Below are 7,631 nucleotides of genomic sequence, written 5' to 3'. Positions count from 1 at the left end.
CCCTATGTTTATTGGAGCATCATTTACAATAGCCAAGATATGGAAGAAGGCTAAGTGTCCATCAATAGACAAATGGACAAAGAAGATGTGGTATCTATCTATCTATCTATCTATCTATCTATCTATCTATCTACCTATATAACCGAATATTATGTAGCTATAAAAAAGATGGGATCGTGTCATTTGAGACAACATGGATGGACCTAGAGGGTATCATGCCAAGTGAAATAAGTCAGACTAAGACAAATACCATATGATTTCACTCAAGTGAAATATATAAACAAAAACAAGAAAACAAATAAGCAAAAAGCAGAATCAGACCTATGAGTGCAGAGAATAAATTGATGGTTGCCAGAGGGGAGAGGAATGGGGTTTTGGGAAAAGTGGGTGAAGGGGAGCAGAAGATACAGGATTCCAGTTACAGAACAAATAAGCCACAGGAATAAAAAGCATAGCATGAGGAATACAGTTGATGATATTGTAATAGCGATGTGTTGACACAGATGGTAGCTCCTTGTGGTGAACATAATGTATAACTTGTCAAATCACTATGCTATACACCTGAAACTAATGTAACGTTATGTGCCAGCTATCTAAAAAGATCCCCAACCTTCCCTGAAACCAAACCAAAATCATGCTAAGTGGAAGAAGCCAGCCACAAAAGATGATGCATTACATGATTCCTATATACTAAGAGATTCCATTTTGTGTTTAAGAATACTCAATATCGGGCGCCTGGGTGGCTCAGTTGGTTAAGCGACTGCCTTCGGCTCAGGTCATGATCCCAGGGTCTTGGGATCGAGTCCCACATTGGGCTCCCGGCTCGGCGGGGAGCCTGCTTCTCCCTCTGACCCTCTCCTCTCTCATGCTGTTTCTCTCTCGCTTGCTCTCTAATAAATAAATAAATAAAAATCCTAAAAAAAAAAAAGAATACTCAATATCATCACATAATAATTCTCCCCAAATTCAAAGAAATCTCGATCAAACCCCCAGCAGAGTACATTATGGAATGTGACAACCTGATCTTGAAATTCATACAAAAGAGTAGGCAAATTTATTCCAGGACTCATTGCAAGGCTATTGTAATTCAAACAGGAGGGAATAGAATTGAAAGCCCAGAAACAAATTAATGTACAAATGAGAACCTGGCATATGACAGAGATAACACTAAAAATTAATAAGAAATAATGAATTAATAAATTGTTCTGGAGCAATGGGATCTTCATATAGAAAAATATGTAAAGCTAGATCCTACTTTACATATACAGATACACACACAATCCAGATTAATAATCTAATTAAAAATTAATGATTTAAATGTAAAACAAAATTTTAAAAATTTTTAGAAGAAAGTTGAAGAATATGTCTTTATGACATTAAAGTTGGGAAAGACAAACTATACAAACGCTCAAGGAAAAGAGGAATCAGAATGCCTGCATTAAAATTAAATTTACTCTACCACAAAAGGTAGCATAGGGAAAATTTTAAGGACAATGTGTCCAGAATTTAGAGCATGACAATCTCTGGAAAAAGTGGAAGGGAAATAAGCCAGATTTCCTGCCAAATTCTTATCTCCTTTTCAGAACATCTGTCTGCACTTCATCTGAAATAATGAAAAGGATCATTTCAATCAGAATATTTTTAGTTTTTATCCTCACGTAGTGATTGGGTTGTAATCTGTTCCTTCTCTGACTTTCACCTCCTTCCACCTTCTTATCATCTGCTGCCTTCCTTCTTCTTTCTAGTCTGCATGATTTCTTATTCCCACTCTTCCCTGTCTGGCTCAGAGCTAAAATGAAGTTTCCTGTTCGGGTAAGCTATCGGTAGTCTCAATGAAGGAAGTTATTTCACAGAATTTCCCATTCAAAGCCTTCTCTGCATCTGAAAATAACCATATCTTCATCTCTTATCTGCACAAAGAGTTCCACATCTTCTTGAGTCAGATTAGAACAATTTTTCAGAAAAGCAATTTCTGTATTAACTGCCAACTGGCACCACTGTACCTCAAAGTCTTTCTCGAAGTCTTGAAATACCATTGCTCCAAGCACAAGGTACAATATGTAGGCAAGCGAAAGCGTGCCCTTCTGGACTTTGGTGTTTGTCTCCTCTTCATATAGTGGAATGGGGGTCAGAGAATTCACATCACTTCAATGTCCTCTAAAAAGAAACCCAATACAACAAAGCAAAACAAAATTCTCAGATACAGAATGTGAACTCACTTTTATTTATGAACCTACCTTTAAACAGCTATGCAAAAGAGACCAATCCTAAATAGTCATGACAACAAAAAATAACTCCACTTTGCTCCTGACTTTAACTTCTTTATTTAAAAACAAACAAAAAAAATGATGGGGACACCTAGGTGGCTCAGTCAATTAAGTGGCTGCCTTCGGCGCAGGTCATGATCCCAGGGTCCTGGGATTGAGACCCACATTGGGCTCCTTGTTCAGCAGGGAGCCTGCTTCTCCCTCTGCCTGCCGCTCTCCCTGCTTGTGCTCTCTCTCTGTTTCTCTCTCTCTGACAAAGAAAGAAAGAAAGAAAATCTTTTAAAAAAATTTTTAAAAATGATGAATTGTGCTATTTGGGGAGATAGGGAAATATTGCAGGGTCAAAGTTCGTCAAATGACTCGTCAATTACGACCGTAGAGGAAATGTTACTATGGAGTTACATTTTGAAGTACATCCCAAGTGTACAATGTTGATGCTTTAATTGTCTGATAAACTGGATTAAGTCAGATCATTCACCCTCTACCTGTTATTAGTGGTATGAATATAGGCCACTTCTATATCCTTGCTGTGTTTCGGATTCTTCTTCTGAAGTTACTCCGGAGGGTTGTTATAGAGATTAAATGAGTTAATATATTTAAATCCTTGGAATGAGGTCTAGCAAATAGGAAATGCCGAAGACATCTTAGCAAGTGGTTGAAGAAGTGGTGGTGTTTGTACGAGCAGTAGTGATATGAGGAGGAGTATCTACTCTGCATCCCGATTCCTCTACCCCTTGGCTCTGCAAGCGGGAGGCAGAGAGGAAGAGCATGATTGCTGGCAAGATGAAGGAGACTCTTAACTGAATGAGGTCAGATTCTAATATTAAGAAAGGGGAAATCTGTGTGTGTTTCCTATGACTCTGGGATCTGGCTTGGAGACAGGCCTTCTCCACTTGGAAGGAGCAGCGCTCCCCACTCGAATCTGCCTCTTCACAGACTCTTCCACTTTAAAGAACAGGGTGAACCTCAGTGGCACCCCCACCCCTTGGGTGAACCTCTCCCAGTGGGATTTTTAAAAAGAAAGCACATTATGCATTTTGTGTGTGATGCTCAAAACTATGAGAATTCATTACAATAATAAGCATGGTTAAAGTCCATATGCTTAGAACATCCAATATGTAGCCTAATACAATATTATACAATTAAATATATCATAGTCAGTTATTAATATACATTTCCAATGTCAAATAATAAATTTAATCATACTGAATGTAAATAATTCAGAGGAACAGTGAAACAGTATGGTCTCGCCTAAGTAGCTCTTTTCCTTTCCATTTCCACCAGAATAATCATATGCTTTTATGACCTGCTATTTTCATGTTTAAACTAACTGTAAATACTGGGACTAAAACAGAAGACATCTGAGTTGAACTGAGTCTTCCTTAGGTCTCCCTGTCTTCAATAAAATACTGTGAAGAAGGAGCAATCAAATAATTCTGGTGTACACCTAAAACTAAAACAATGTTATATGTCAGTTATATCTCAATTTAGAAAAAGAAAAAGAATACTTTCAGGAACCATTACTTAGGAGAGCATTTACAAATGTGTCTAATTTGGCCATGTTTCGTAAGTGCACTTTCATTGATCTGTTGGGATAACACACTGCACTGGAAGATTTTGAATTTTTGAACTTTTCATTAACACCCCAACATTTGGGGGGGTGTCCTCTCCAGTCATACTACCAAGGCAAGGCTGCTCCCCACCATCCCCACCACCCAAGACTAGGCCCCCACTTTAGCGAAGCAATTGAAGTAATCGTACCGCTAGATTGAAAGTTTTGCAATGCAAAAGTGTAAGTTGGATGGCTGAGAAGGAACATTTTGAGCCTGTCTAAACGAGCCTGTCACTCTACAGTTCCATCCGGAACCTTGGGGATGGCTAGTTCTACATACTGTCGCCTCCCCCGTACTACCACGTCCCTCCTATGGGCTGTGCCCAGCTCCTCTACCCTGCGATTCACATTCTACACCCACACTCCCCCCACCTGCTACATCTTTGCTGTGACCTCATTCAGCTCACCCTTCTTGTTCTATCAGTCTCCTGCTGATCCCTTTCATGGCAATGACCACCCATCCTGTGGTCAGGGAAACTCTTTATATTCACTCCTTCAGACTGCTTGCTGCTTCAACTCCTGTCCCTTCAGACTCATGCTCAGTACTGCCAGACTTCTGCACCTTACCTATGCTCTTCCTACCCTTCTCCACTTGCTGAAATGCTCCTCAGCCTTCCAGACTTGGATACCTGACATCATCTGTGATACCCTCTCTGATCCTAAGTAGACAGAAGGTTCTCTGCTGTTAACTCAATTACAGCATTTATTTGTACTGTATTCATGCACAGTCCCCTGCAGAAGGTATAGATAGACTTTACCTTATTCAAGTTAGACCTCTTTCAAACACCTAGCAGGGTTTCACATACTCAGAAATGCTTCTTGGACACAACTGAATAATTTCCATATAACGTGTATTACTGACAAACTTCATATTTCCCCCTCTAGATTATAATATCCAGAGACAATATGAAGTATTGCAAAAATCACAGGCTTCGGAGTTTGGCGGCACTGGGTTTGAGTCCTGGCTCAGTCACTATGTAGTTTGTGACCTTGGAGAGCTATCTTCTCTGTTTTCTCATCTGTAAAGTAGATTTCTGTTTTCTCATCTATAATGTAGATGGCATCATTCCCCTGGACTATCATTTTGGATTTGAGTTCCTGTGCAGACTGCCTGACACAAGATAACTTGACTTTATGACTAGTTGTAATAATTGTCTTCAGGCAGAAAGAATCTGCATGGCACATTTTATGGTGACTTCCCTCTAGTGTTTATTTTTTTAAAAAAATGTTTGTTGAGTGAATGGAAAATGTGGTAATGAACAAACTTGGAGATGGAGTCTTGACCAGAAGTTTTCGGGAATTAGTGTGTGAGAAATATGAGTGGATCTTTTCTTCTTCTCTCTCTCTCTCTTTTTTTAAGATTTTATTTTATTTATTTGAGACAGAGAGAGAGAGAGCACAAGAGGGGATAGGGTGAGAGGGAGAAGAAGATTCCCTGCTGAGCAGGGAGCCCGATGCGGGACTCAATCCCAGGACTGCGGGATCATAACCTGAGCTGAAGGAAGTCGCTTAACCAACTGAGACACCCAGGTGCCCCTTTTCTTCTGCTCTTAAGTCCCAAAGAACCAAATAGGACTCTTCTACTAATTTATCCCTGGTTGCTATGAACTAGGAATGAGACAGCCGCTTGAGTGTCTGAACTTAGAATGTGGCTCCCAAACACTCAGGGAAACAGTGGAGGTGTTCAGGTCTTCGGGAACATGAGTGACTTTAAACCTGGACTAACCCAAACAGTGTAGAAGGAGGTCACAGTGTCCCTGTATTTAAATGTCCTAGCGCCAGATCATTATTGAATTGACAGTGTTACCTGCATTGTAATGCTAGGATACAATATACATTTTGTATATATATATTTTCATACTCTCTGGGTAAATACCCAGTAGTGGAATTACTGGATCATATGGTAATTCTATTTTTAATTTTTTGAGTAATCTCCATACTGTTTTCCACAGTGGCTGCACCAGTTTTCATTCCCACCAACAGTGCAAGAAGGTTCTCTTTTCTCCACAAGAAACTTGTTATTTCTTTTGTTTTTTATTGTAGCCATTTTGACATGTGTGAGGTGATATTTCACTGTGGTTTTGATTTGCTTTTCCCTGATGATGAGTGATGTTGAGCATCTTTCCATGTGTCTCTTGGCCATCTTTATGTCTTCTTTGGAGAAATGTCTGTTTGTGTCTTCTGCCCATTTGTTAAATGGATTTTTTGTGTTTTCTGGTGTTGAGTTGTAGAAGTTCTTTATATACTTTGGATACTAACCCTTTATGGGATATGTCATTTGTAAATATCTTCTCCCATTCAGTGGGTTGTCTTTTTGTTTTGTTGATGCTTCCTTTGCTGTACAGAAGCTTTTTAATTTTGATGTAGTCCCAATAGTTTATTTTTGCTTTTGTTTCCTTTGCCTCAGGAGACATATCTAGAAAAATGTTGTTATGGTGGGGGCTACCATTTTAAATGGCACAATTAGGGAATACCTCACTGGCAAGATAGAATTTGGGCAAAGACCTCAAGGATTAAGGAGGAGAGCTGTGGGAATCTAAGGATAAGCTTTCTAGGCAGTGGCAGTGGCAAATGCAAAGGCCCTGAAACTGGAATATTTTTAATTCATTTTTATGTGTGTGAAGAACAACAAAGAAGCCAGAGTAGCTGAAGCAGATTTAGTGGGGGAAGAGTGGGTATTCCTAAAAATCAGGGTGTAGTTGCAAAAGAGAGAACATGGATGTTCTATGATCAGAAACATCATTAGCACATACAGGATATGTGGAGGAAATTCATAAGAGAAATAAATGAATAGAGAATGTCTGTGATTTACCTCCAAGGAGTTGAACTGGAGGTAGGAAGAAAAGGATAGGATGGAATTTATACTTTTCATTTAATATGCTTCTGAGCCACCCAGGCGTCCCTGCTTCTCTGATAATTTTTATACCAAGGTTTATTTCAATTTTAAAGTTTAATTAAACAAGGGAATGAGTATTCATATAAATGTGCTTAAGTGCATGCATGAGAATATTTATTTCTTCATGTTTTGTAATAATAATGAATAGGGAACCGCTTTTAGAAAATGGACTATCCATAGAAGGAAATATAAAGATAATGATAAAATGGATCTACATATTGATTTGGAAAGAGGCCTATAATCTAGAACTCAAACCACTGGAGTAAGAAATTTATTTTATAGATGTAATTGAATAAGTGTGCCTGTTTATTTGTGTGCCAATGTACAAAATTCCTCCGAAGAGTTGTCCTTACAGCAATAGCAAAACACAATGGAAACTATCTGTTTGTAATTATGGAATTGGATAACAAATTTATGGAGCATTCAAATGCGAAACTGTTTTGTTGTTGTTGTTGTTGTTTTTAATTTTATTTTATTATGTTAATCACTATACATTACATCATTAGTTTTTGACATAGTGTTCCATGATTCATTGTTTGCATATAACACCCAGTGCTCCATTCAATACGTGCCCTCTTTAATACCCATCACCAGGCTAACCCATCCTCCTCCCCCCTCCCCTCTAGAACCCTCAGTTTGCTTCTCAGAATCCATAGTCTCTCATGGTTTGTCTCCCCCTCCAGGCAGGATATAAAATCAATGCACAGAAATCAGTGGCATTTCTATACACCAACAACAAGACAGAAGAAAGAGAAATTAAGGAGTCAATCCCATTTACAGTTGCACCCAAAACCATAAGATATCTAGGAATAAATCTAACCAAAGAGGCAAAGAAACTGTACTCAGAAAACTATAG

General features: G+C 38.7%; 1 long non-coding RNA gene across 1 annotated transcript in view; it reads right to left on the bottom strand.

Moving 5' to 3' along the window:
* Positions 1 to 1,577: 1,577 nt before the first annotated feature.
* LOC145723256 (uncharacterized) overlaps positions 1,578 to 7,631 on the bottom strand; it is a 62,505-nt gene continuing 56,451 nt past the window's right edge. Inside the window, exon 3 of the long non-coding RNA XR_014148179.1 lies at positions 1,578 to 2,157. This is a non-coding gene — a long non-coding RNA (uncharacterized LOC145723256). The remainder of the gene's footprint in view (positions 2,158 to 7,631) is intronic.

The sequence above is a fragment of the Leptonychotes weddellii genome, chromosome 9, assembly GCF_054177405.1.
Source record: "Leptonychotes weddellii isolate Sample4059 chromosome 9, ASM5417740v2, whole genome shotgun sequence".
Lineage (NCBI taxonomy): Eukaryota > Metazoa > Chordata > Mammalia > Carnivora > Phocidae > Leptonychotes > Leptonychotes weddellii.
The sequence above is the reverse complement of the archived record's forward strand: the minus strand, read 5'-3'. Positions and strand labels throughout refer to the sequence as shown.